Source organism: Varroa destructor, unplaced genomic scaffold (assembly GCF_002443255.2).
Source record: "Varroa destructor unplaced genomic scaffold, Vdes_3.0 BEIS01000005.1, whole genome shotgun sequence".
Lineage (NCBI taxonomy): Eukaryota > Metazoa > Arthropoda > Arachnida > Mesostigmata > Varroidae > Varroa > Varroa destructor.
This window is the reverse complement of record NW_019211458.1, coordinates 3,190,424-3,218,132: the sequence shown is the minus strand read 5'-3', so window position 1 is coordinate 3,218,132 and position 27,709 is coordinate 3,190,424. Positions and strand designations below refer to the sequence as shown.

Below are 27,709 nucleotides of genomic sequence, written 5' to 3'. Positions count from 1 at the left end.
ACCGGTTGCGATCACGCGCAATTTCATTCATTTACCTTTGCTAATGGTACTTACACATTTTACATACACAAATTAACAACACAATATCACAAGATTGAAACAAATATAGAATCATTAAGGCACCTTACTTGATATCGATTATAGGCATTTGTAGCACTTCGATAATCTGGCAAATGTCGTAACAATGGCACCAAAGCGTAACGGGCATGATACCTATCACAGTTCCTTTCGCATCTGGAGCATCCGCATTTGCCGTCAGACTCGTGACTCTCTGCAAAATCTATGGTAAAACGTAAAGTATGGTAAAATCTATGGTAAAGAAAGTTAGGGCATGTCGGTTTAGTCGACGCATTCGCTATTCCTTAGCAAATCCCAATTGTCAAATTGCTCCGATTTTTGCTCTCAATTTCTAAGGTTAGTTTTAGATTCCGTTACTGAGAGTCAACAGAGGCGAGTCGGCAAGGAGATTTTCGATCCACCTCTTTACATTAACCATTTTTATCGCACCCGGATTAAAAAAGTTCTTATCGATCTTCGAAGATTTTTTACCTCCAGTTGTTGAGGTTTGCCTTGAAGGTCTCTGTTGCCGAGTGCTCGAAGCAATCATGCAGGTCTTTACACAGCACTAGCAAGTTGACTAAAAGATAGGCGAGGCAATATCCGATCGTTATATGTAGTCCCAATGCTCTCTTGAAGAAAGACCTCTGGCACGATTGAATCGTTCGAAGATCGAGATCCTCCCAAATGGTGCATTTCCCACATGTTGCTATTGAGCTGTTTTGAGGTCAAGCTGGGAGCGGTTGCGAGCGACAAACGATAAAGCAATTTGATCGCTCAAGCAGCAGATATTACGTCTTTCGAAAACATGTGCGACAAAACTTTCGCCGTTGACGAGATGACAACCCTAAATAAAGGGAGTGATCATGGTACAAGGAGATCGCTGTCCTGCTTCCCCTGCCTTAGTCAGGTTTATCAGGCCCTGTGACTGGCACGAAGAGCCGGACTAGAGTTGACTGCATCAGAAACCTGTTAGACTCGCATATCCCTAAGTCGTCCGTATACATGATGATTTCGACTAATTTCTTCGGCTCTCTTTTTTAATCAAGAATGCCCTTCAGTAAAACAGAAAATAGCCCCTTAGTTGAGCCCCTTAACCAGTTGTCAATGTAAAAGGCGGAAGTCTGGTCACTCGGTTTTTAATGGCTATATTGTTCTGATGTAGAGTGGTGAACAGATTAATAGAGACTGCCACGTCGATAGGCGTGAGCATAATCTGGGAGCCATGTCGAAGGTCCCTTTGAAATCGACGAACATCGCGTACAGCGTGACTAATGCTCTCTGGACGTCGACCACTGGGGCCCCCTATATGTTTTCCATAGGGCGTTCTCTTAAGGATGTATGTTTCTCCGTTGGGACGGTACGAACACTTTCCAAACTAATGTACGGTATTGTAGTTAGTAGGCCGGAGAGCAGTTTGTAGCAGACGCTTTCTTTAACGATTCCTCGCCACAATTCAAAGATCCAACACCGCGGTGCCAATACGAAAGCGCATTTGGGATATAGCAACATGAACTGTTACTGAAATATATTATGGTGTGTTGACATTAGCTCTTCCTACACCATGGCGAACAACGACATCGCGTGAGGTGGAGTATCTCATGACTCAAACACGCCCGAGAAGACGGCCCAGAAGCTAATCAGGTAAGCTGCCGTAGTGCATTCGCTGCTTACATGGCTGTCGTTCTGCATCGACGATCAGACGGGTCTTGAACCATTTTAAGATACATTTGCCATCGTGGTGTTCGCATTGTTTTAAACAGATCATGTTTAAATCGGGAGATAGCGGATAAGATTCAGGCTATAGTTTGGCTATGAGTCTAAAATCTATCTGACCCTCTGGACAAGGCAGCAAATATAGTTGAACCGATTCCTCTCCTTTCTGGGAAGACGGAGGAACTCTACGACGGACAGAAAATTTCAACCAAATTCTGCGCATACGTTATACCCTTCATACTTGTATATACTTCAAATACTGGAAAGCTTCCTGGGCACGTTCAGGGAGTCTGTCCATATTTACTAATCATAACAAAGCATGGCGTGCTGGCTGCATCTTGGCTACAACTTGATTGTCGGGGTCTATTGCCATGAGCGTGTCGCAAGGAGTCGGCATCTAGCTAAGATGATCAGCCAGTAAACGAAGTTTATCTTCAACATGCCCATAGTGCGACTCAAACTGGGCCGGTCGAAAGGACAAAAGAAGAGGTAAACTAAGAGCACACGGCATCTAACTTGCTGGCCTATTGTTCGCATATGAATACGTATCTGTTGAGGATATGACCCAATGCATATTCCTTTATGTTATGGACGCACTTCACAATGGCTGTTGCGCATTGAGGACTAAAAGACACGAGCTTATTTTTCAAGAGAAGGTGGACATTGGTGCGATCAAATCAAATCTGAGCTGACTTTTTCCTGTTATGAGCCTTCGTTATATTCGTTATGAGCATTGCGAGCATGTTCTATTGGCTCGTTTAAAATTATGTGTATTTCGTGAGGGAGATGATAAATTGCTGCAAGGCTTTCCTAAAGTACCTAAAGCCAAAGCATCGTGATTTTGGTGCCAAAACCACACTTTTGGCTTCAAAAAATGAATTGGTATCTTGTTGGAATTATCACACTATGCGGTCTTACATGCGCTTATTTTACGACAGCCATACTCGGCAACAATTCTCCATCTGATGGCTTAACTAGCTTTTCCGCTAGGTAGTCAGCTATCCGCAACGGTTTCGAAACAGAGACCAGACTAATGTCTGGCGATAAATCAATTACATTAGATGTTTATTGAATCCCGATTTTTCGTGCAGAATGTCAGCGTCACTAGCCGCAACGGGAACGAGACTTAGAACAAACGGTGAGACCGAACATTATGCTAGCAATGAGACCGGAGAGAATCATAGCGTTTGCTGGGTGACCTATAAGGACATGTTGTAACCTTAAGTTATGGTTACAATAAATAATTTTGAAAAACTACAAGAAATTTCGGCACCAAACGCAGCAGATGGCATTGCGGGCCGTAGCCGAAAAAAAAACGGAGCCATATTTATTATCACTTATATTCCCTTTAGCTACAAATCCTTGTTAAGAACATAGCTACAAAACATGTGTAATGAAATAAAATGTTAAAGTTGAACGCTGGCTAACTACGTAACATTTTTTTCAAACGCATACCTTTATATTTTTTGAGTTTTTGTGACAATCTGCTAGTCACGATCTTTTAGAAGCAGACATGATGATTGAGTATTATTCTAGAAGTTCAGAACCTGCTAACTCGTGGAATGGCTTGACTGAATTAATAAATTGCCACATTTTAAAGTGAAAAATGGGTTTTGTTATAGGCGACCGCTTTTTGATTGAACGTGGCGCTGGAAACACCCTGGTGGACTAGCTATGTGCTATGTCTAGGGTTGTTCGCGCAGCTCTACTTGGTTTAGTTAAACGTATGACGGTTCGTTAGCAGCTCGTTGCAAAAAAAAACACTGAATTTATTGTAGCCAAATAAATCAGGCCAACAAACAACAGCTATTACGTAAGAGTCCTGTAAGCCAATGCTACAATAGCATTGGATGGACGTACCCGCATATAAACTCCACTTAGAAAGCTTTCCCTATTTTTGTGCCCATAATGCCTTATTATTATTGTAACAGCATTTTCTGATTGCGTATCTGTTAACAAACAAATGGTTTAATTAAATACACGGAACCCCTCGTTTGTCATCATGAAGTTGCGATGATGAGTGAATAAATCTCTTTGATAAAATCAAATGAGAGGCATTAGACACAGATGAGGTCTGCAATGCAAATATTGGGCTAAACAAATAAATTATCTAACTTAACTGAATCCGGAGTGTTTGTGTGAGTGAGTCCAGATGACAATTGAGCAGTTCATTGTATGTAAAGTGTCATCGATCGCTGAAGCATCCCACAACGTTCTGTTTTTGCAACATCAGGAAAACGAGCGATTGTGAACTGCAAAGTGCCATTAGGATATGCAGTCCATATTTGTTGGCTTGTCTGACTGTTCTTCGCTCTGTAAATGAGTATCACGAAAATCACGGATTCAACGCTACAGGTATGGAGCGCTGTGGAACGCCAGAGTGACCGATGTTCTATACAACCGTATAAACAACCTTTTTGCACGGTATCGTGCACATAGATTAAATGAACGAAATATGCTATTTACTTGTGTGCTGCATTGTATTCGACGAAGTGCAGAGAAGAGTGTCCTCTGACATGCGCTACGTACAAATGATCATGAAAGTGGAACTCTATTACTAGACAGGGATAGTGTGTTTCTACTTAGAGTCAATTGAAACATTTTCTACACCGACAAGAAGAGCCACATGTGCCGAATCACGATGTAGATATAAACGGTCTCATTGTTTCTTGCCCTACGTCTGTACGCACCCCTGTATTTCAGTGTGGGCTTGGTCCTAATATTATCTATACTATGATAAGGTCATCTGAATATTCGTCGCCTGAATGAAGAACAACTGTTGGCCGAAATAGAGAAACGAATTACGGAATCCTGGTTAGGGCTTTAATTTTCTTTTCCATTCTCTGCTGCAAAATTAATTCTACTCCAAGCGTATGCGATAACATTTTTCTACTTCGAACAGCCGATGCGGTGTAAAGTTTGTGCAGCGTCGTTATAGATATTTTGTTATCTCAAGACACTGGCTATTTGACCTTTACAATCACGTTCGTTATTCGAACGAGTAGGTGCGCGCATTTGAAAATTGTTACGTAGCTTCCTCAGGGATTCGCGTTTACATCTATTGCACCGACACTGCACAAGCTCCTCATCAGCACATTGATTGTATGGCCTATGACCAAACTAATTCTTCCAGCCGCAGAACCTTTTGCCGCTGTCTCTTCCAGTCAGCTCCTACCTCCACTTTCTACTATCACCGCAATAAGCGAAAAGTAATTGTGACACGTACACACTACAGAGTACGTGAGCGAAGCAAGAACGGCCTTCTGCCAAAAGACAGAGGAGAATTGCAATTGTTTTACCTCTCACCGTTCATTTAAGTCCATGAAGATAATAATAATAGCAATAGTAAACGCACCCAAAGTGCTCCTTTTTGTAGAGTTCGTTTAGGACCCAATAGAATAAGGCGTCTTACAGCAAGAATATTTATTCTTCTAAAAACTTCTTTACGATTCTTGTTATAGCAGTGGTTACTTCAACCAACCTACCTACCTACCTACCTACCCGGCGGCCTTAGAAGGTTGGACATCATCATACATACGTACCATGGCTGTCAAAAGAAAATATATGTTGTTATCTTGCACAAGCGACAAATACTCTTTTTGACATTTTGCCCACTTCTGATATATCGTACGTTACCTTCCGGAGCTGAACGTACTGCAAATCAGAGAAACTAACTAGACATTTTTCTACTTTAACAATGTTCATTTGCCACCTTTATCCGTATCATACTCACAGCTGAAACAATTCTATCAGTATTTACACATGATGATGATGAATTTAAATTTGTTAACACTCGTATGATTGTTATCGAACTATACCATACGTTTTTTTTTTTTTCGTATATATATATATTTTTTTTTTATGTGAACACAATCACGCGACCATTTTTTTTTAATCTCGATTAGATTAATTCCACATCGTAGTTTATTACAAGGATCAAAAGGATATTTTTTACGATGCTATAGTATCCATGATCACCTTTCAGGACTTTTATAATTAAATTACTTCAAGTCGCGTTTGAGTATACTCGTCAAACTAGAATTCGTATGGTATACATTGTGTGAAATTTTTTTGAGTAATAGCGTTTTTGCTGTTGTAATGGATACCGAGAAAGTCCATATCAGGAGTTATTTCTTTATGGTGTGTTACGAAACATATCGCAGTTCCTTTTACTTCCCAACAAAAATTTGCGCCTCATCACTTTATGCCGTGATTTCAATGACGGTTACTTTGTGATAATTCTGTGGTGGCATCTTCGGAAAATTAAGCCACGCTAGGTAAGAAGGTACACGGTTACGAGAGACAGTACGCACTTTACTGCTTCCATAAATGTATCTAGAAGGACACCAGGGAGAACTTCAGGTCAGAGGTCGACTACAAAGGTCAGTTAATAGGAAATCATAACACACGTTAATGATGCAAGGTAAAAGCGCATCTGCACAGTATATTCTCCAATAGTCTTGTCTTATGTCAAGGGGGTCTTTCCGCCCAACTAATGGTAAAAAAGTAGAGAGCGCTCATAACACATGCACTGTTTAGCATATGATTCACACAATAGCCATAAGACGCAACAAAATCAGTTGGCAATATTAAGCAGTTGCGACGTCTACTTATCACAATCATCGTAACAAATAACACGGTATGCCTGTTCGGCCCCATCTACAATATTCATGCACTTCTTCAACTGGGCATCAACATCGCTGGTGTTTTTGGATTCACGTTATTCGGTAACAGGTCTCAGTTCAGAACGATAGCTAACGCTCAACCCAGTGGCATGCCTTTGACTATTGATGCACAATTTGCAAATGACTATTCGCAGGCAACATTCTTCGCTTATTATCTAGTCGAATTCACTTCAATCGTGAAGTCCACTTCGAAGTTCTCTCCTATAAAAACGTAACTCTTTGGTAGCGCAATTCCCCCTTTACCATTTTACAGATGCGCACAAGAGCTACGATTTCTGCTTTTCATTGGTATACAAAAACTGTTGTCCGTGCAAAACCCTTTCGCCTCTGCAGGCTATTAATTGTTGCCAGCCGCTCGTCGCATAGCAGAGCTAAGTAATGGTCTGCTTGAATCAGTGCTGAATGAATCCGCCAGGTCGTCACGTTAGGCAAAAAGCATGTGATGCCGGGAGGCGTGATCTCAGACGCTCTTGGAGGGGTTCAACCATCCCTGCTTTTACCGCTACCTCCAAACTGTAAAGATAGCCCACAAGATTGATCTGCCAGAGGCTCAGGAGAGCGAAAATGACCGAAAGGCACAGGAGCAATAAGGGTTCTAAACAATAAGCGTGTTTGTTGGCTGTAATCAATGGCTATAAGAAACCAATAATTTGAAAGATCTCTTTTCCGTCGTCTGTGTTAGGCAACAGAACAGATTTATAACGACTACACATTTTGCAAGTACTTTATTAAGAAAACATTGAAATTCAATATTGTATTCTATCGATTCCAATTGAAAAATGTAAAACGAAAAAAATTTTCTTACTATGGTTTTAAGGTATATAATACATCAATAATACATTGTAATATAATAATTTTATGCTAGTATTGCGCCATTTCTAGTGCGCTTTTTATACATTAAGGTATTTTTGCTTTAATCAAACGGAGTTTGAAGAAGCATTCAGGTTCTGGCTCCGGTGTCCGGATTTTGTTATTATCAAATTATTATCAAGTTACTATCAAACCTTTGCCCTAAAAAAACAACCCGAAGCTTAAGTGCGGACAATTGTATATTATTATCTTCACCGTAACGCTTTGTTCTATCTACTTCGATTCTTCAAAGATATCCATTTTTCGCTCTCGAGTATACTTGTGAATCTATCGGAAGTCAATACTGCGAATAACTGATCTTCTTTTAGTAGTCTTCTTGCCATTGAATTAATACTAACTTTAGTGCATATGGAATTTTTCACAGGGAATACTACAGGGAAGGTGTAATTATACTTTACTGATCAATTATATAATCCCGAGAAAATAGTATCCCGTAAGCTCAATGCAGCCAATCTTAAACTGTATGTCCCTTACAAAATCGTTGCTTGTCTGGATTTTGAAAACCAGTGGGAGAATCATCACAGGATTAGGTCACATAGAAAACAAGTTTTAACTATATGGAAAAACAGGTAATATTAATATAGTTAGTAACCAGCAATTAACAAGAAAAATATGCAACAGAAGTTAAAAATAAGACACTATAGTTCTACGTACACCATGTACTAGCAGTAATAAAGCTACACACCTTACAGATAAGCTTTGTCTTAAATACTATAGAGTCCGCTTGAGTGCATTGTACGGAAGCTAAAATGGCAGAATATTATTAGGAATAAAATAAACTTTCTCTAACGATATTATCCCATAAATTCGCTTCGGAACTGCACCTAATTTTGGATGCAAGCCATTTTTGCTTAGGCAACTTGAACGAAGCCTCGTTCATCCTACAAGCAGCTTTTCAATTCAATTTTTCTCGAAGTCGATACCCTTACGGGACGGGTCTGTGGGTTTCGGTCCGGGCCCGTTTAATTTAACAACTATAATTGTTTGATATTAAATCCAGCCTGACGTAAAAAGGATAAACTGTAGTTTTCCCGCCTATGCCTGCCCAGTCGTACCTAAACATTTTGGAGCTATTTTGTTCGTATACGCTTGCCAGGGATATGAACCAACTCTAAATTTGTTATTAAAAAAGTGACATGTTGACCTTTAGTATATTTCACCACTGTGATTTTTAAATATGGGGTGTTAATTCAGTTTTTGGGACACACGTGAGTAAGGTCGGTTGGCAGTTTACCTACGACGTTGCGAATGATACAGTGGGCTGACCTGTCACCCAATCTTCTTTGTACGTACAATTAAATTATATTATATTATATATCAATTTATAAAAACATTTCATTGAAATAACTTGAAAATGTTTTCATTGATGTGTTAACTCCGTTTGTAGGACGCCACCAAAGTTTAAGGAGTGGTTTATTCTTTTCGTTAGTATATAGTCAAGTAAGAATTTAGACACTTGGATTTCCGTTGGCTTATTGATTCTGTCTCTAAGTCGTCACTAACCCTTACGGACTTTCTTTATTGTTTTTAATTTATTTTACAAACATTTTTTTTTTTTCGACATTTTGCTCGCCTAACCAACTGTTCAGCCACTTCAGCTTATTACAAACTCGCTTAAAAAATCACTCGAAAGTAACTCAAAGCGTATTTTCATTTTGTTGTTACACAGGTTAACTGATACTATGTCAGCTCGATAGTACCGACAGAGCAGCGATCGTACGGTTACGGTTTTAGGCGGCCTCACCATTGTTTTGCTATTCATCATATTATACATACAATCTGTGTAGACGTAAAAAGCTAACTACGTTTATAATAGAAGTGGCGTCGGATAGTGGTCAGATATTCGTTAAAAAGCTATAACCTAATAGGTTTTTTTATTTTTTTTTTTCTAAAATACAGTTTGAAAACGGTTTGTTGTTTGTACAAGACAAATTGAGCGCACTTGTAAACGCAACTCGATTTTTATTCTGATGATATACTGGCGCGAACAATCTTAAGGGCCGTTTCAGTGTACGTAAACGCTAATGTAAATGAAATGCCCTTGCTGTCGATCCACGATCAATCAAAATAACATGACACTATGGAAAAAACTTCTCCTCTCGAAAGGGTATTTGGCCAACCGGCTCCATCCTCGCCGCAGGTCTTCCCAGAATGAATCTGTAGCAACCCAAAAAAATCAGCTCAATTCATCCACTGCAAGAGTTCGTTCGAGCGTTTTCGGCCCAACAATCAGACAAACGCGGACTTTTAGTTCTTACATCGATAAGCGGATTTGAGATAAGGTAACCATCATGTTTTTTTACGCCTTCTGAACATCTAAATTTTTCTTATTAAAGGCATTTTGCAAAAATTGAAAAAAATTATAATCAGAAAAAGCTGAGTTGACATTGTAATCTGATTAACGGCAAAACATCCCAATTAAACTCTGATAGTCTTTAGCAGGTCGTTGAAAATATGTGTGAAGTAGGACGTTCATAATCATGATAAATGTGATTTGATCCTACAAAAGCAGCCGGCTATTTTCCGTACACACAAATGGTCGAGCTATTTATAACACACATTTTAACTAAAATTTCGCTTTAATTGTTTGACAAAAGCTCATAGACGAACACCTTTCTGCAATGCCAGCATCTTCTTGGGATAAGCTCCTGTTTTAATCTTCCAAAGGGAGCTGCCACGCTTTGACCATAATCTGCCCTAAGTGTAGTTATTATAGATTATCCTTGTTTTCTCATCCGTAACTATCTTTGTAAGGAAGGAGCTTTCTCCGTTCAAACTTAGAGGATGTTATCACTTGATGATATTGCGGATCATAAAGCACCCAGATCGCTCCTCCATTCACATAATCTGTGATTGTTACATGTCTTGAAACAGTCTATTTGGATGTTCCTGTGTGTCCTGCGCGTCCTTATAATCGTAACCTGCAGGGTTATATATATCTTGTCTTGGTTGCTCAAGTTACCGCTTCGAAAGCTAAGAAACCATTTTCGGACCATGTAATCGACTATAGTATTGGATTTATGTACATTGCATATTTCCTAAAGAAGTTGAGGTGCCTATCTTTCGGGACCGCTGCAACTTACGTGACACGAGCAATCTAATCGACTACGATGCCCAAGAGAATCTGGAAGACAGCCCCACTAATATAATGAAGAAACGCTGTCCTTCCGGCAGCCAAATTTGTTTGCGGTTCCAAAATTAGAACCTATTCAAAATTCGCTTGAACTCAAAAAACAAAAAATATTTGAGCGCTTAGTTTTACTTACAAATATAGATGAAATACGCATGCTATTCATAATTGTACATATTTCATCATTGCATATGCGGGACACACTCCAGCCTTCACTGCAAAATCTAACCTAGGCTAAATAGAAGGTCTGAAGCACAACTGCGAGCGGTACAAAGCGTTCAAAAACCCCGGGATAATTTCAATTAACCCGAGGAAATGTTTACTCTGCTAATGTTTGCTTATAGACTTGAAATCCTGGAAGTCAGCGCAGTTTTTCAATCAAAGTAACTGTTGTTACGTTATGAACATCTTAAGAATGGATGGCTCAAGGGGAGCCTGGTACATTCTCTTTTTTAAAGTGCCTGCCATAATCTCGGCTCATTTTTCAAAAAAATCTTTATTCTATTTTCATAACGTTGCATGGAGACACCGAAAGGTTCAGGCGAAGCCTGAACAAAATTTTACCTAGAAACTCATGTACGCGAGACGTAATGCTCGAGTCCAACATGGCATAGATATTTCAACGAGGTTGTTGTAAAGCAAGAATGTGGTATCGGGATGACAGGGTGGGGACACTACAGCTGAAAATGTATTATATATAGATTTGCTGCAATTATTAGCAGCAATTATTGCTTCATCAAATTATTAATAAATGTAACTAAGCCAACTGAGATTAGAAAAGCTGATGTCGAGAACAAAAAGAGTGAGGTAAAGTACGATTAAATTTTTAAAAGGTTTATCTGAGCTGAGTCAGGGGCTGGGTGAAAGGGCCAACTTGCCGACAAGTCGATGTTTCAGGATAGATGCTCAAGGTGCACCTATAAGAAGCTTATCGTTCGAACATAAGCTTGCATCTGAAGCCAGAAATTTACAGAATTCCGTTTGTAAGATTTCGGAACCGGTGTACTATCTGTGCGATGCCCCGATAAGTAATGAACGATAACTTTGGCTTTTCTCAGTAAGATATTGCACACATCGTTCACTAGGGCATCGACTGATTATGCGAGAACTCTTCGGCTTTCAATATTTATGAGGCATACTATTTTAATGCCTACATTACACCCATGCGACAAATACGTCCAAGATAAGTTCCATTAAAATGTGCATTTTACCGGCGTGACTGAGTAGTTTACACATCGTTGCGTTTTGTTTCAAGAACACAATAATAACTGCTTGGTACAGATAAATCGTAGAAAAATAACGTACGGTTTTCTAACGTGCATCAGGCATATAGTCCTAGTGTGTTATGGGCCAGGCTGTAAATAATATATCTGATCTCATCATTCTAACAGTGATTCTAATAATAGGCCATATTTTAAAGTGTTCATCATTAGTCATGTGAGTTGTTGCGTCTATTGGATCTATGGATATTCTCTACCGTTTCCGTTTACCGTCTACTTTCAGTTTTATTAATCTGCAGTTGTCAAATACCATTTTGGGAAACTGGTAGATATGAAAATGTTATAATAAATAACAAGCAGGGCATCATATCTTCAGTACTATCATAACGTCGCCGAAAATCTAAAAACAGATGTTCATTGATTGTTAAAATGTTCTGCGATTTGAACCGCTTGATGCAATTAGCTTCCAACATGAAACAACGCCTGACAGAAAATACCTAGGAACGTTATAGCGTTCCATTTCGTTGAACTAATAGCGGTCGACATTTTTACCTGAAAATCACTAGAAGAGTGCGCCTTTCTGCGTCCATACTTAGAACTCCAGCGAAACGTTCGTGTGTTACTCATAGTAGAAGATCGTGCTTCAATTTCCGCAGGTGCTTGATTCGAACGTAGTACGCTCGCTAGGTCATCACAAAGATCGCCCAACAATTCGTGTATATAAATAACTCTCTCGTATTTATTCGTTCTTGTTAGAAATGCTAATTTCAATAAGGTAAAACTTTTTCTGCATATGGAACTTGAGCAACAGTGTATGCCAATAGAGCCACAACGGTAGCAAACGAATTCGTACCTAATAGCCATGACCTTCGTATTCAGTAAAACCATAATTGCAATTGTTCCACGCTAGCACGTTATTTGATGTATAGGTATGTCTGTTTTGCCGTTCTCGTGTACGTACGGCAACGATTTCAAGTCTAGATGAAACTAATTGAGGCTAAAGATAAATGTATTTTTAGTCGAATTTGTGACAATGGCCTTTTCACGAACACGAATTGCCCTGCTCTTGCTTTAATGTCAGCAATACGTGACTGGTGGGCACGCGGGCATCCTCCTTTGGACATTTATGAAATATGAGCCCATCTAAAAGTTGCCGCGGGGCAAGGTTTCAACACGAAATATTGGATTTCAGTATTGGGAAATAAGGAGTTAAGGCTAACTCGACATGACAACACGTCCCACATTGAAACAACGATCCGCAATGCAGTTGAATCGTTCTAAGGTTAAGAAGCGTCCCTGTAGAACCTATCAGTTCAATCAAATAGAAATGCCACAACAAACAAAAATAAGTTTACAACGAATCGTCTGTCCTACCTCACCACAAATGGGTCAAGGAAAAGAATTACACAAGCAGAGGAATGATGGCACATAGACCAAGTACGTGTACTTTTTGCTTAGTAAATGTACACTTTCTTTCACAATATGTCATCCATAACGCCACCGTTAGACTCTTGGAGCCATAAAGGAAATTAAAAAAACTATCAAATGTATACTGACAAATCATTTCAAAGAACATTTTTTCTTTAAAATCTATATGAGACAATTTGGTTTTCTTCGTACCAGAGGTGCCATAGATGAAGAACTAGAATATCCAATGTAAGAAACGTAACATGGTAATACTTGTAAGTTGCCGTGCAGTGGGAGTAATTTACCTTTGTTCACAGATATTGACTGCTTAATACGTCGTTTTTTTATAATCCACTTCAATTTTTGATAGTACATTTCAACTATATTGGAATCGTGAAGCTGTAGCGCACACCACCCGCATTAGACATATTCGCAGCTGTACATTTGCAAATGTACCAACAGTTCAGTTGCATCCATAGAAGATTGACTTTACTTGTAGTGACAAGTTACAAGTTGAGTTCGGTGCAGGAATGGCTCAACGTAAAAAGTCTATTTTTGATCCTCACATGGACCGTGTGGCACCCATTTGTTCGATCTTTTGCCCTAATAATTTATCTGAAGTAGACAAGTATAAAATTGTCATACGCGCCGAAATCGAGTGCTCACACCCGTGCACATTCAGATGGGTCGGCTTCCGCCACCCATCCACTTTCGCAGTGATGCTTCACGAGACACGGCCTCGATTTTCAAATGTTTAATGCGAAATTTTTTAGGTCGACACCTTAGAATGTTTCTGTAGAATGTAGAACCCTCGCCGGACGCCAGGTTTTGTATGGCTCTTCAATTCTAAAAGTTCTAACAACAATCTCCCACAGAATGGTCTTCTAAGAAGTACACCTTGGATACAAAAAAAAGTGTCTCGATATGTAGCATTTTAATGTTGGTATGAGATTAGCGTTCGTCACGTATAGAGCTAATATATAAGTCCTATGTACGTGCGGCATAAATAGTGTGATTCAACTTGTAGTACATTAAATGATGATGAATAAATACATAAATGATACAGAGCGCGCGTATCAGGGAAATTAAGTCTGGCCATAATCACTGCGAGGCTGCTGAAGATAGGAGACCATTTTAGGGGTGGAATCAAGTGGCATACGCGAGGGAAAAGGAGCTAAAATCAAAACGCACGTCACAAATGTCTAAAATTTTCTTGGGGTTTTTCTTATGAATCACTAGCTAAGTAAAAACATCTCTGAAGAAAATGCGCACGACTAGAAGGTTATGTTGTACTCTGGAAGAAGAAATGGTGATCTGATATGAGCTCGTGCGTTCTAAAGAACGGCGACTGCAGTTAGGCGCGTACACAACTAGGCCAATATCTAGAGATGCGTAAAACATGTTTAAGAAACAATCTCAGAATGTTTTGCAAAGATTTTCGAAAATAATGGAGTTTAAAATTATAATGGTGAAGAAAACACATGCATATACAGTTACTGACACATGTACATGCAGACGAATATTTTTGTTGCACTTGTAGCTGTGCTAAAAATAAATTTTTCCGTGTATAATTTATGACCAGTAGATGTTAAACAACCTAGCTGGAGAGCACACACACACACATAATAACAACACATAATCCCACCATGGTATATAACATGACGCATATCGATCTCTCTCTAAGATATGTGTTAAGTGAATTTGAAATCGTTAAACACAGAAATCTTCAGTCTCTAGATGTGGCGTACTTAGCGAAAAATATTAGCAATATGAAGAGAGCTTTTCTCTGACATGTCAGCTTAACTTATTACCACGTTCACCACTTCGCTCATAATACTGAATACCTACAATGTAAAACACATGGCAGTACAATATAATCGTGTGGATTTTGATTTTTCTGCAACAGATGTTTTCGTTTTTTAAGGCCACACCTACCTAATCCATCCAACCCTCGGCGTAAGCTAAACCTACGCCTAAACTAAGCCGCCCTCAACGCCTAAGCTAACCCCTACCCATATGCCCAGCCCGAGGTCTCAGACAAAGCCACCTATGCCATACACCTAAGCTATATGCCATTCTAAGGTACGCACGTATTTTATCTGTAAAAATGTCTTAATTATATTCGAAATACTGGTAATATGCTAATAATTACGAAGACACGAACCGCAAGTCCAAATGAGCATTAATATTCTGAAAATCACTAAAAAATGATTATAATACGATATATGGAAGGATTGATAGAATTTAGAAAAAAACTAATAAATCTTACTCAGTACACTCAAAGTATGTTTGCATACAAACTATAAACAAGCTAAAAAACTGAGCTAATCGTCAGCAAAAATATACATATTGGCTTGACTTAAAATTAAACAAGCCATACAACGAAGTTGTACTCCTTATGCCCCTCCATTTTATATAGATAAGATTTATAGATAGATAAAACGTTTCACTGGGAGCGTAAACAAAAGTGCGATCAAATAAGAATACGAGTCCTTAAGAGGCAACATATTTGAAACTTACGTTTCGTTAAAAATCAACCAATTTCTGATAAAACAAAAAAAAAAAGAGTTTCACTGAAATAAAATAAAAGGCCTGTTGTGTCTGAACACAATCGCTAAACAAGCACTACCCTACTTTGCTTAGTTTCCAATTTCTGCACGACAGAAGAATATACACTACTATAGATACTATGGATAACCGTTCCGTGTAGCTTGTGACCATATGACGCACGGACTAGATTTGATGAATACATGAAGGCAATTTGTATTTCAATTTCCTTATCTTTCTATGTCTTTCTTTAAATCGACATCAAGAAATTAACATAGTTATGGTGTATGTAGTTCCTTTGTCCTAAGGTTTTTCCCATGCTGGTGTGCCTTCTTCGTTTTACTAAATCAGCATTCGCATTACCTTTCGTTCCAGCAGCTCCTGAGGCTCTCAGGGCTTAACAGCCTGCTACAGTCCTTACAACCGCCATAACTACTACTACTACTACAACTACTCCATTTCCCCTTAATGGTGACTCGGTAGATAGCTTTGCCTGCCCGTGACAATGGCTACAATAGAGACGGCAGCGGCAGTGTCACTTCATACTCGACTTCCTAGAGGTGACAATTCGGGACACCGGCACAGGCTGCGATGTTCTGGTACGGTCTGAAGACGCTTCCTTGGGATTAGGCTAGGGAAGGAAACGGGCTGAAAAAAGTCAACGGGACAACGTAGCTCCTTTATAGTCAGCTCTTCAGGGTCTTAAAGTACTCCTATATAAATAAAGCTCGCTTTCCGTCTCGGGTACAGCACCAGCAAGCACTAGTGCATGCATGGCTGCAGTTGTCAATGAATTATTGATATCTAACACTGGTAAAAATGTATAGTACATATAAATGCTTTTCTTCTCACATTACAGTAGTAGAACAAATAATATTGCCCGTTACGATTTTAGAAAACGAAATAATTATCGATCCACGTAGTATAAACGTTTTAGACAAGCTTTTTGAGGTGACAACAATTCAGGCCATATTAGATATCTGTTCGACGTCTGAGATTCTAAAGCGGAACTTATCTTGCATCTGCCAAGAGACGCTGTAAACGTTAACTCGCTGCACTGAATAGATTTCCAATCGTATCAGAGTAATTAGCTTCGTCTGATAGATTCATCGTTAGTTATTACGGTTTGATCAGGCTAACATAAAGTGTCCGTAGTAGCATAGTGGATAACGTATTTGCCTGTTAATCTCAGGGACGTGTTGTAGTGTGGGATCGAACACATAAAGAACATATAAAGGTAGCATATATACCGCTAGGACGTTACCTATCTATTAAACAAATCAACAGTGTGTGGGAATTTAGCATTGCGGCCACTACCTTTGTGCTTTCCATTATCCATATCGGGGTCTTCCTCTACACTGGCCGTACTTCTTACATTTACTGCTCTCTGATTCTACCATGTTTATTATTTCGTTTAGCCTTACTTGATTTATATTTCGGCACGTTTTTGTGCCTTTCCAAGGAGCACTATAGTAGTAAAAGAATATTCACAATAATCTGCCATCAACGTAGTACGGCGTCTGTAGATTATGTAGAAACGAGAACCTTGAATAAGCCTTTGTACCAGGAAGACACTTGCGGTTATTAACGGATAAACGAACGATAATTAATCACAACGATCACTCGCATGTGTCCTACTTCGTAGTTACTGCGAAGACACTTTAGTATATTTATGTAGTTGCTCAAAATAAAATCATTTGCAGTCGGTTCCAATCAGCTGCTTCGGTCGTTTGAACCGGCCGAGTGAACGCCGATCCAAGCGGTACGGCCAAGCTAGCGCACGAGCAAACAGAGGATTTGTAGGTTTTTTTCTTCTAACGTTACCCTCACCATCGTTGATTCATGCTAAGCTAATTAATTAGGATTTACGCTAAAAGTAGAGTTTTGATATACGCTCTGCGTTAAACTACATTGGGCCATTCCCGTACTTAAGGCTTAAGCATTTGTAGCAGTTCAGTGATAATGCGTCTAGCGCTTCGAGAAGACTAAAGAGAACGTCCAGCAGTCACTACGAAGTTCTTGAGCGAAAATATTACTGCATAATCTATGATATATACATTTCGGATAAGCTAAGCTTTGTTTAAGATAAATTATCTTGTCAGTGGTGCTCTTGTTAAGTTACACTTAGCCACAACACAGATAGCTGATTGAAGTTTTTCAATGATAAATGAAAGAATGCATGAAAGAATGGGCCAATTCTGATGCATAAGTTTCTCACATTGCTTTTTCTAGGTGAAAATTAGCGTAACTCCTATTGCTTGTATCATTAGAACGTCAGTACGCCTTTTCAACATTATCTAATGAAGATTAAATTGCAAACAGTCAAAATTCTCGCCCAAGTTTTCGGATAGTTTCCTTCAAACAATTGTCTATAGCGAGCGTTATGACAGATGTTAAAGTACTAAGTAAGTATTGTTAATATTTGCGTCTGGTACTGACGCTAACTATTTGTTTCAGACGGCTGGCTTCCAGAACAAAACAAAATGTATCGACGCCTGATTCTGACTTTAGACAATGTCATGTGTTTCTAAGTTCAGCAGGCAAACACGCTACAACTGCGTGATCACGGGGAGAGCTTTTAAAGAATTGGCTTAAGGTAACTATCAAACTTGTATTCTTTTCGGAATTGGTCCTCCTTAAAGTTTACAGTCCGATCTATTATACGATAATTCTAAAGGGCCCCAAACAATAATGTTAAAGCGTTCGTCATTCTGCAAGTATTTGGTATTGCTGTTATATTAAATAAAATGAAGCACTTATACCAAGGACAGCCACCTTAATTCCTTATAGCACCTTAATTGATTATTTTTACTAAATCCTAGAAAATGGGCAGTCGGCGACTTCATTGTCATTTCGGTCAACCAAACTTAAATCACACCATGGCCCTTCAAAAGACGTTTGCAGTCTGCAGTTTCTGATTAGTCTATCCCAACTCTATACCGACTTTTCTGGTGTACCAAGAACGTCCGGTTGTCGATATATTTTCAACGAAGCTAATCAGAGCTAAGGTAAGAATCACTTGCTTTCGGAGGACGCATGTAGGCGAGCTCACATACCCATAGCAATGAACCTCCTTGCCTAAACTGCGACTACGTGAACGGTCAAATACGAAAATCCGTCGCTACGTGTAGATGTAGGCAGCCACCTGGAATTCGTCCACTAAAACATCGTGAATCTCAAAATCTACACGCAGTATCTAATTGAAACTTTAGCTTACCGTACAGCCCTTCCTTGAACCATACTTGTCGTCCTATCTAACGAGCTCAGATGGATTTTGGGTCCACAATTGAAGTACAGCCTACGTCGTACCCTCCACGCTGTGTCCTAATACCCGACACACAGGGCGTCTAAGACGAGGGTGATGAAATTTAGAAGGGGGCAGGATCGCGGCCACAGACACCTTGAACCTTGTGGGGTCACTTTTTGCTTATGTTCACCCGTTCCCGTATTTGAAGTTGGCCATCCTCTGCTTTGGGAAAGGGGGGGGGGGGAATTAAAAGGCGTGAAATTTCGCAAATGCCACCCCGATGTCGTGAGACTGTATTGTTGATACGTACTCATAAAGCATTTGATTACTATCAGCAAAAGCACATAAATGAATCTCCATTTGTTAAGAAATAGATAGTGGCTTTCATTATCTCTGCAAGGTGGCGCTAGATATTTGAGCTAATACGCAGATTATCATTTTGCACAAAAATATGATTAAATGAAATCTGTCATCATTATTTAGCATTTAAGGGAGTTGAGCGAATAAGCCTTATCTATTTGAAGGGCGGAACACAGTATTCCCATGGACTGAGCTTTCCCACACAATGGTGCTGAAAAATGGCCAAGTTAGCCTTAAGTCTATTGAATTAATATTAGCACAATACACACTGTTGCCAAAAAATGTTGATATCCGCTATTACTTCGACTCGGGCCCGTTCTAGAAAGAAGAGAGAAAAAAGAAGAAACATAAAAAATTAAAATAGGTTACGGGAGAGGTGTTGCTCGTGCAAAACTAACCATTTTCCTCGATTATGATATAACTAAGTGGAGCGGATGCAGTAATACTCGGCCGAATGTCCAGTATGCTCAGTGGAGATACCTTTACGCCACGTTACAAACAGCTCTTATTGTCTCGATGAGGCTTTTTCGTGGCAAAGAAAGTGGCTTATCAAAATATTTGTATTGGATTTTACTTAGTCTTCACACTTTTTTGGAGGTAATGATTCCAGCTCTATTCCAGGGGAGACAACAAATTTGTTGATGATATGAGTTTTGATATTTTAATGTCGTAAAGAATGGCTTTCGTTGATTAATTTTTAGGAAAGGAAAATACATTGAATGTTAATAGACCGTCAACGAATTTCGGACAATTCCACATTTTCGTATTGTCCAAGATTTTTTCGGCCTTGTTGGTATAAACAGCCTCAATAGAAAAGAACTTACTTATAATCAATAATTTTAAGGACTGACAGATTTGTTTGATGGCAGGCAGTTGACAAAGACAGTACCCTATCAAGCCCTCTCGGTGCTCGGACTCAAGCACCAGATCGTATCCCTATATTTTTCGAGGTAACCGAAGATATGATCCGACACGAGTGTCACGTGTTCTCACCAGATGCAGTTATCGATCTTTGGGAACTAATCTTAATACCGTGCACATGCTTAAGTATAAGCATTTTATGTCGAGAGCTATGGTTCTTTTCAAGTCATAGGGCTCTATCTTCCAGGGCATATGCCATTAAGAACGAATGGGCAAATACCTAAGAGCTATGGACTAGTTGTTTGCAAGAGAAATTCTAGATAAACGCTGTCCTTGATTATTGCACACTGACACAAGAAAATATATGAAGGTTAAATATCTAGACATTAGTCGTTTGAAAAAATGTCGCCGTCCCAACACGTGAATCGTTGCTTATAATTCTCGACGCATATGATTCGTTAATATGTAACGAATAGAGGAATTTAGATGGCATTTTGAGTTAAACGTCATGTTGATAGAGTATTTTAGTGAGTTCTATTGGAAAAACCCAACGAATCCCAAAATAAACATGAACAATTGCCCTCATAGGCATGCAGAACGGGCCGTCCGTAAGTGAATTGACAAAAATAATGCAACCACCTAATACCTTCGTTACTGAATGACTCTATATGTAACAAACATCTAAGGATAGATTATTTTCTTATTTTTATCCAATTGTAGCTTGCCAGTGGGATTAATATCATAGCCTTAGGTCAGGCTTAGGTTTGATCGGGTGACGAGCAGCATATACAGATCTGGAACGTTATATAGGTTTTTTTTGTGTTAAGTCCTGCAAATTTGAGTTTCATCTTATATAATCGCCTGCATTGGAATTGTTCGTGACTTAATATCTCGTTCAGAGTTAAGCAATGGAGGTTTTTTGAATTAGCTTTTGTTTAAGTTATTTCGTGCCCCTTGAAAGGGAAAGCCTTCCACTTATTTCTGCGCCATTTCAACTTTAATCTTCGATGAGAAATGAAAGTTAGCCAACAGTGCCATACTGCAACATCGCCGGTTACGTACAGATACGTCAGATGTATACGGTATATATAATACCTTAGATGTAAGAAAAATGCGGAAGACTTTCTGCTTTCCATACGATTCTTGATAGTTCTATATTTATACTGACAGTATTACGGGTGATTCTTAGGAAGCGCGCTCTTCTTCGGTCTACTTCTTTGCCACGTAGAAAAAAGCTATATTCATTTATAAATGACCAAAAACAGATACTCTAGAATCAGTTTGTTTTCGAAACATTAAGATATTTGCCACCGCCAAGATTCCGTGCATTGAATTTCCGCGCAGGAATCCGGCAAAGCCGACTTGGATCGAAACAAAGCGCCTCAAAAAATTTGTGCGCCAATTAAGCAAAACACAGTCGTTTATAAATATTGCCCGCGTACTTATTAACGGGCCGCCTAAAGTTACTGTAGGATCTTTTTTACCATCTGCTACCTGACATTTTGCCTTACGAATATATTTTTGGCATCACTCGTAACATTACGTTATTTCACGCTAACTTATGTGGTTAACTTTGTAAATAGATAAAGAGAGAGACTGTAATGAAAATGTATAAACTGCTATGCGTCCTTATCGACTAGAAAACACGTTGACCGAAAAAAAGCGACCAAAAAACTGCTTTATCTAAAGTGTCAATTAGCAAACAATTCATTTAATGCTATATAGATATATATATATATATATATATATGTTGGTATTCTTTTAGGCGCGGCTACAATCGTCGACCCAGTAGCTAGAGGGCTTGTAGAAGAATAGCTGTGTTACGACTCTTTTGAAGTGGTTCCGTTTCTCGTTTGTATACCCACAAGGGGCAGGCCAGTCTTTGAGGGCCTTACAGCAAGCTGGACCGCTATGCCGTGCTGTTCCATGCACAGAAACGTACTGAGCCAACGCGCATCTTAATGAGGACTTATTCGGTTTATTCACGGGCTGTAAGCACTAGCTCAGCGTTCCGCTATCTCGGGATTTACGGCTGCGTTCAGTGTCGCGAGATTGGCAGCGTCCTGCGAGAATTTCGTCGGATTAAGGCGAACACCCGAGTAGCAAGCTCGCCATCACACTGGCTAGGACTTTTGCACAGAAGCGCTGCTCAAAATAAGCCATCCAGGAGAACGCCGCTAGCGACACTTACAAACAAGGAGAGAGGAGGGCGAGGAGAGAAACTCTCTTCGTTGGTCCGTCCTGCGTACCGTTGCCGTACGCAGATCGCAGGCCGTCGGGAGATTGAGTCCGATGTCCAATGTAGACAGACAGAGGTACAGACGCTTCAACAGCCACCGCGCTCGCTCTCGTCGTATCCTCAAAGAAATTATAGATGTGATCGTACGCAGGCATCTGAACGAGATAGGATTCAGCTGAATTCTATTTCCAATAGATTGTCAGCGACGATATTTCGTCTTTCATTTAGGCCGTTTTTGTTTTACCTGAGATTAGCTGACGACGAAAACTTAAGTCTAGATTGCCATAATCGTCAAGCTCTTGTTATGTATGGTAATAGAGCGGGCAACACTATTTTCCCCAATATGTTCATTTACGTAAACTGTGTCGTTGGCAAAATTCGAGGCAGAATGGTACACATATTGGGAAGTATAGCCAACATTATTAATAGTAATAATTCACGAAAGGTAATGCTTATACCACTTAAAAGTTATTTAAATTGTGGCAAACGTATTCAATATACTAACGGCAATTTTGTTAGTAAATAGTTTTACAGACACAAAAAATAATTCGGTGTTGAATGCAGTGAAACGGTCGAATGGTCCAAAGAGCTGAACCTGGGATGTAGAGAGATAGAGAAGAATTGTGGGTTATCCATTGTTACTCATGCAGTTAAAGGTCTGCTATCAAGAGACGATGATAAGCGAAAGTTTCGATCCTAAGCAATAAGTAACTGTACTATTCTGCCGAAATCGACTAGGAAAAACCGTAGTTCAGCTCCCAATATCGTTTATGATCTTCAAGCCATTCTATCTGAAGTCACATGCGGCAGTACTTCAGAAAAATATAGAATCGTTTCAGTGGTAACATTGTAATGAAATTATTATAATGCAATAAGTGGCTTTGTTAGTATTTGAGGTTATCAATAGTCAGGAACGTAAATCACGGAAAAACAAATCTTAATCTAGTAATCACGAATAAGCTGGGCCAGATATCGTCGTCGGTCTAATTTTATATTCGCAAGGCGAGCACGAATCGTTTGGGATGTATAGCAGAAGCTTTGGGGTAATTTCACAGGGCATGTCACGGCGTTTACGTCGTTTAATGTGTAGACGTGAGACGGATTTTATCAATATCTTAACTAGCTGACGATAATAATTTGGTAACACTTTTAGGCGATCGAAGGACTGTACGCTCAAGGAGGGTAGGTTATTAATGTTTAAATACAGCGCAAATTGGGACAATTTAAGGTAGATTTTAATTTTCGCACTACAGATAGTGGTCTGGATAGTTCCAGCTAGAGATTCAGATTTCTAAATAATAAAGTAATTGCCGTCGATAACTATAATTTATTTTACTATTTAGTCGTGTTTCAACAGCTCCATACGTGCTCATTTAGCTTCTCTGCGTCGTCCCAGGCAACGACACTCTGGGGACGATTCAAATGGGGTCTTCTCTAACATCACCGGTCGGTAGGCCCACGCTGGCGCATCGCAATAGCACATAGAGATGGAAGATGGAACTCTGGTGTAATATCGACTTGCTGGACCGCTATAAAGGTTTGGAGACGAACAAATGCCGACCACTCAGCAACCCAGCGCGTAGCAGCGACTCATTCTGCCGACAGGCGTCCACCGGTCCCTTTCTATTCTCCTTGTTCCTTTTCACCTTGCAGCGTGCTGCCTATCACATGCAGTGTTTGTTGTATTGCTGTAACAATAATAGCGATGTTTCCTTAGCTGGTCACATGGGACCGCCCGATGGTTCCTTCGGCATCACTTTGCCGCACAGTATAGCAACGTATGCCTGCGTGGGTAGATGGCCATTCAGGGCCATGTATATATGTGTACGCTTGCCTGGATCGGAGTGTATGGGTCTACATCAAACGCATGGACAGACTCATGTATACTTCTCCCTGCATGGATACGATTTTTCGTCAAGATGGACATAGGCCTCTCTCCGCGTAGACCAACCAGTGGTGCTTTCATTGAGAGAGGTTCTCAATGGCGTCTGACTGGTTCCTCGAGGGACCCGTACACCTACCAAGAAGGACCGCATGATCCCAACTTAGGCGGGAATAGCTAACAGAAACCATTTTAGATTTTAGCTAGCTAAGAAACACAACTCCGAAACGAAACAAGTGCCTGCTATGCATTCAATTATATCTTTGTCTAGTACATGTTTCATCATTTAGGTAAATGTACATACTTGTCCATAACCACATGTTTCAAATAAACTTGACACGTAACTTCAGATCTATATGGCTCTAGTTACGATTGTTTTACCATCTTACACGATTCGAAACCATTATTTGACATCGACATGCACGCATGCCTTTGTTGCCGAAGATGCGCCTAGTTGAGACGTTTCATTAAATTTGTATTATTCGATTTTGCTGCCTCGAGTGTACGCGGCATAGTCAAGAGGCCGTTAGCGGGAATTTTAATACTGAGACGAAGCCCTGTACCTAAAAAATAACCATCTCATAAATGCGATAGCCGCATCTAAAAGCCCTTTTTGTTTGAGATTGCCATGATGGAACACGACGTCTCGCAGGTATGTTATAACTCAACGCACCCTTTGAATAGGATTTTTGTTTATTCTATAATTTTCGACACTCTTGTAATCGTCGAAGATAGGTACGGTGGGTTCAGTCGTGGATGTGCGCTGAAACCCAAAACCAGAGTCCCTGTTTCAAGTAAGAGCCATCACTCTTTCTTGAAGCAACAAAAGTTCTCGATTTAGCATACACGTCAATGTGTATTGCGTGGCCTTAATTCCAAGGTTGTGTCAACTAGAAACCTACAAGGCTAAGTTTTTCCCAGTTTTTTTTTAAAGTGCCTAACTTTACATATCCAAGATCGCCGTTAGTTTTATCAAAGTGTAGTAGTAATGATCACGGGCTAGAATGAACTTCTATATACATTTAATGATACTTTTGGGATACCAGAGCTGCGCCTGTTACTAAATAACGAGAATTTAAACTTCTCTTAAACGAGACGTACCTAAACGCTTCACCGTGTAATCATTGATCCATTAGCTGGAGTCAATGTAAACTACAAAATCTTATCTTAATCTGTCTGCGGCGGAAGTAACTGGCATGACCATTACAAGCCGACATATTGACATCCGTCTGTTATAATTGTTAGATTGAGTAAAAATACGATTGAGTTTTACTTAATTGTAGAATATAATAAATCTGTACTACGACAAAAGTATAAATTATAGAACAATTTACATATCCGAATCATTGTTGACAGCACGTGACAGCAAGATACTTTACGCCAGGCTACCGTTACTTCTTAATCCAATGGTATAATCATTGAGGGAATTTAATACACAACCACGGAACATTTCTATGATGTTTGCAGACTTGTTGCATCGACGTGAACCCACGTGCTTCAGACATAAGTTTATATGCCAGATCTATCTACTTTCTCTTATAAGAAAGCAACCTTTGCTAAATTCGATTGCTACTTATTTAAGTATTTATTTACTTATTTAAGGGGATAATGGTTTGATAGGTGGCGTGATGCCCCCCCTTCAAGCTATAGATCCTGGCTATATTTGTTTTCATCAGTATTCTTGACGTTTATATAATATGCCTGTATAACGAATATATTGCAAACAACCTCAATGAAACGGTTGGCCATGCCATAAACATCGTTCCCTACAGTGAGGCATCAAAGTTAAGACCTTTCAGCAGCTAGTAGAAAAATGCATTGCATATAGTTCCTGTCTTTCACAATAACGAGCGGTTCCGCGGTAAAAAAAAAATGCTATTTATTATTAAAAGCACGCTCCACCTAAAACAAACAAGAGATCACCTGGACAATCAACCGCCTCATGCTATTAACTATACCACGTATGAAAGCCACTGTTAGCCCCATGTACTATTATACAAAGTGAAGTTCAAAAGAAGGGCGCAAGCTTATATTTTTCAATGTCTATGTGCTCTACCAGCTTATCCAATATCAAACCAGACCTTCAAACTTTCTGTAACTAAATAAGGCTTGCCATGAACATCTATTTAGATTTCTTCTTTCAGGCGACCACGTTTCTCTTTTAATATTGACGAGGCAAGGAAAGCAAGGATTAAGTCGATGCTGGAATCGTTCGTAACAGAAAAGGGACAGAACCGACCCATGTTACAGTCCATGTTAAGAGACTTAACATGGACTAATGTAATGTTCCGTACAAGTTTCAGTTTACAAACCTACAACCCCCCTAGGATTTAACAAAACCTTAGAATATGTTAAATAACTACCAAGAAACCAATTCAGCGGACAAAAAACAGTAATTGTCTATTTGCTCTATTGAAATATACATGTAGTGCAGGCTTCCATAAGACGAGAAATGGGTCTAGAAAACTGAGTTCTAGGATAACCCCTTTTTGTGTATTTGAAAATGAATTACTTATCTGGAGCCTTAGAAAATAGCATTATACAAGCTATAATGGTTATTATTATTTTACCTATTATTTGTGCAAAAAATTTCACTCAGTATATTTTAATAGCGTTAATTTTGCACAAAGCTGATTTCTGCTATAGCAATCAAAGGTATTGCCGTAATGCAGAAATACGAGCTGGTAGATTTGTCCCTCTAAAAGTGTATAAAGTTAGATCTTCATCGCAAACTCACCAGAAAAATATTGAGGGAAAAATACCCATATAAATGTCACTGCTCGAAAACATCAACTATGAGCCATAATATAGCAAAATTTATTTAGATGTATCTAAAATGATAGTAGGTGATTTTCAATGAAAAAAAAATGCCCAAAATAATGGCCATCTTAATAGATAATTTTTTCTACATTTATATAGACTTATTGATCATTTTCTTAACATAGAATATCCACTTAATATTTTCTATTTCAGTTGCCGAAATATTTGAGTCTAACATATATCTCATCTGAGACGTAGCATCGTCTAAAATCAGGAGTCCGTTACGGTTTAACGCATGACAGAAAATTTACGTGTTGGCTCTAGCGACCATTTTTCTGTGACGTATCTGTGAGTTTTTACTGATTACTTCCCATTTCCCAACGAATAAACTTTGCTCGGATCGCTCGACTTCAGTATTAAAAAAATAAGTGGCTTGTAAATATCAGACATGTTATTTATGTCAAAGAGCTTCTGCAACAAACAAAGATACACTTGGTGCTTAAAAAAAAGGAAAAGTGTTAGTCGTATAGTGTTTAACTGATGAGTAAATTTCGTTAATTATATATACGTGGATTACAAAAAAATAATAAACATTTCTTCTTTAAAAATTCTATAATTTTCTTCCAGAAGCAGTAAGTATTTAATAGATTACAATATTTGTAATAAACATTTAAGTCACTTATGAGGAATAATAAAATTTACATTGAATTTATTGAAGTTATGTTTTT

At 39.2% G+C, this 27,709-nt stretch overlaps 2 long non-coding RNA genes across 9 annotated transcripts in view; one reads left to right on the top strand and one right to left on the bottom strand.

Moving 5' to 3' along the window:
* The window catches only part of LOC111251423 (uncharacterized), a 53,096-nt gene that overhangs the window by 20,133 nt on the left and 5,254 nt on the right, over positions 1-27,709 (bottom strand). For 2 of the 6 annotated variants that reach the window (XR_015328564.1, XR_015328566.1), the window contains exons 2-4: positions 19,509-19,557; positions 18,850-19,098; positions 129-16,280 (exon numbers count right to left, since the gene is read on the bottom strand). The exons of the other annotated variants lie outside the window; for them this stretch is intronic. This is a non-coding gene — a long non-coding RNA (uncharacterized LOC111251423). The remainder of the gene's footprint in view (positions 1-128; positions 16,281-18,849; positions 19,099-19,508; positions 19,558-27,709) is intronic. 6 annotated transcript variants of the gene reach the window in all.
* On the top strand, positions 16,090-27,515 carry LOC147755183 (uncharacterized). Of its 3 annotated transcripts, none has more exons than XR_015328574.1 (3): positions 16,090-16,231; positions 18,090-18,228; positions 27,195-27,515. It is a non-coding gene; the product is annotated as an uncharacterized LOC147755183 (long non-coding RNA). The 3 variants fall into 3 exon arrangements; XR_015328572.1 differs by lacking the exon at positions 27,195-27,515 and adding an exon at positions 23,736-24,609; XR_015328573.1 differs by lacking the exon at positions 27,195-27,515 and adding an exon at positions 23,683-24,609.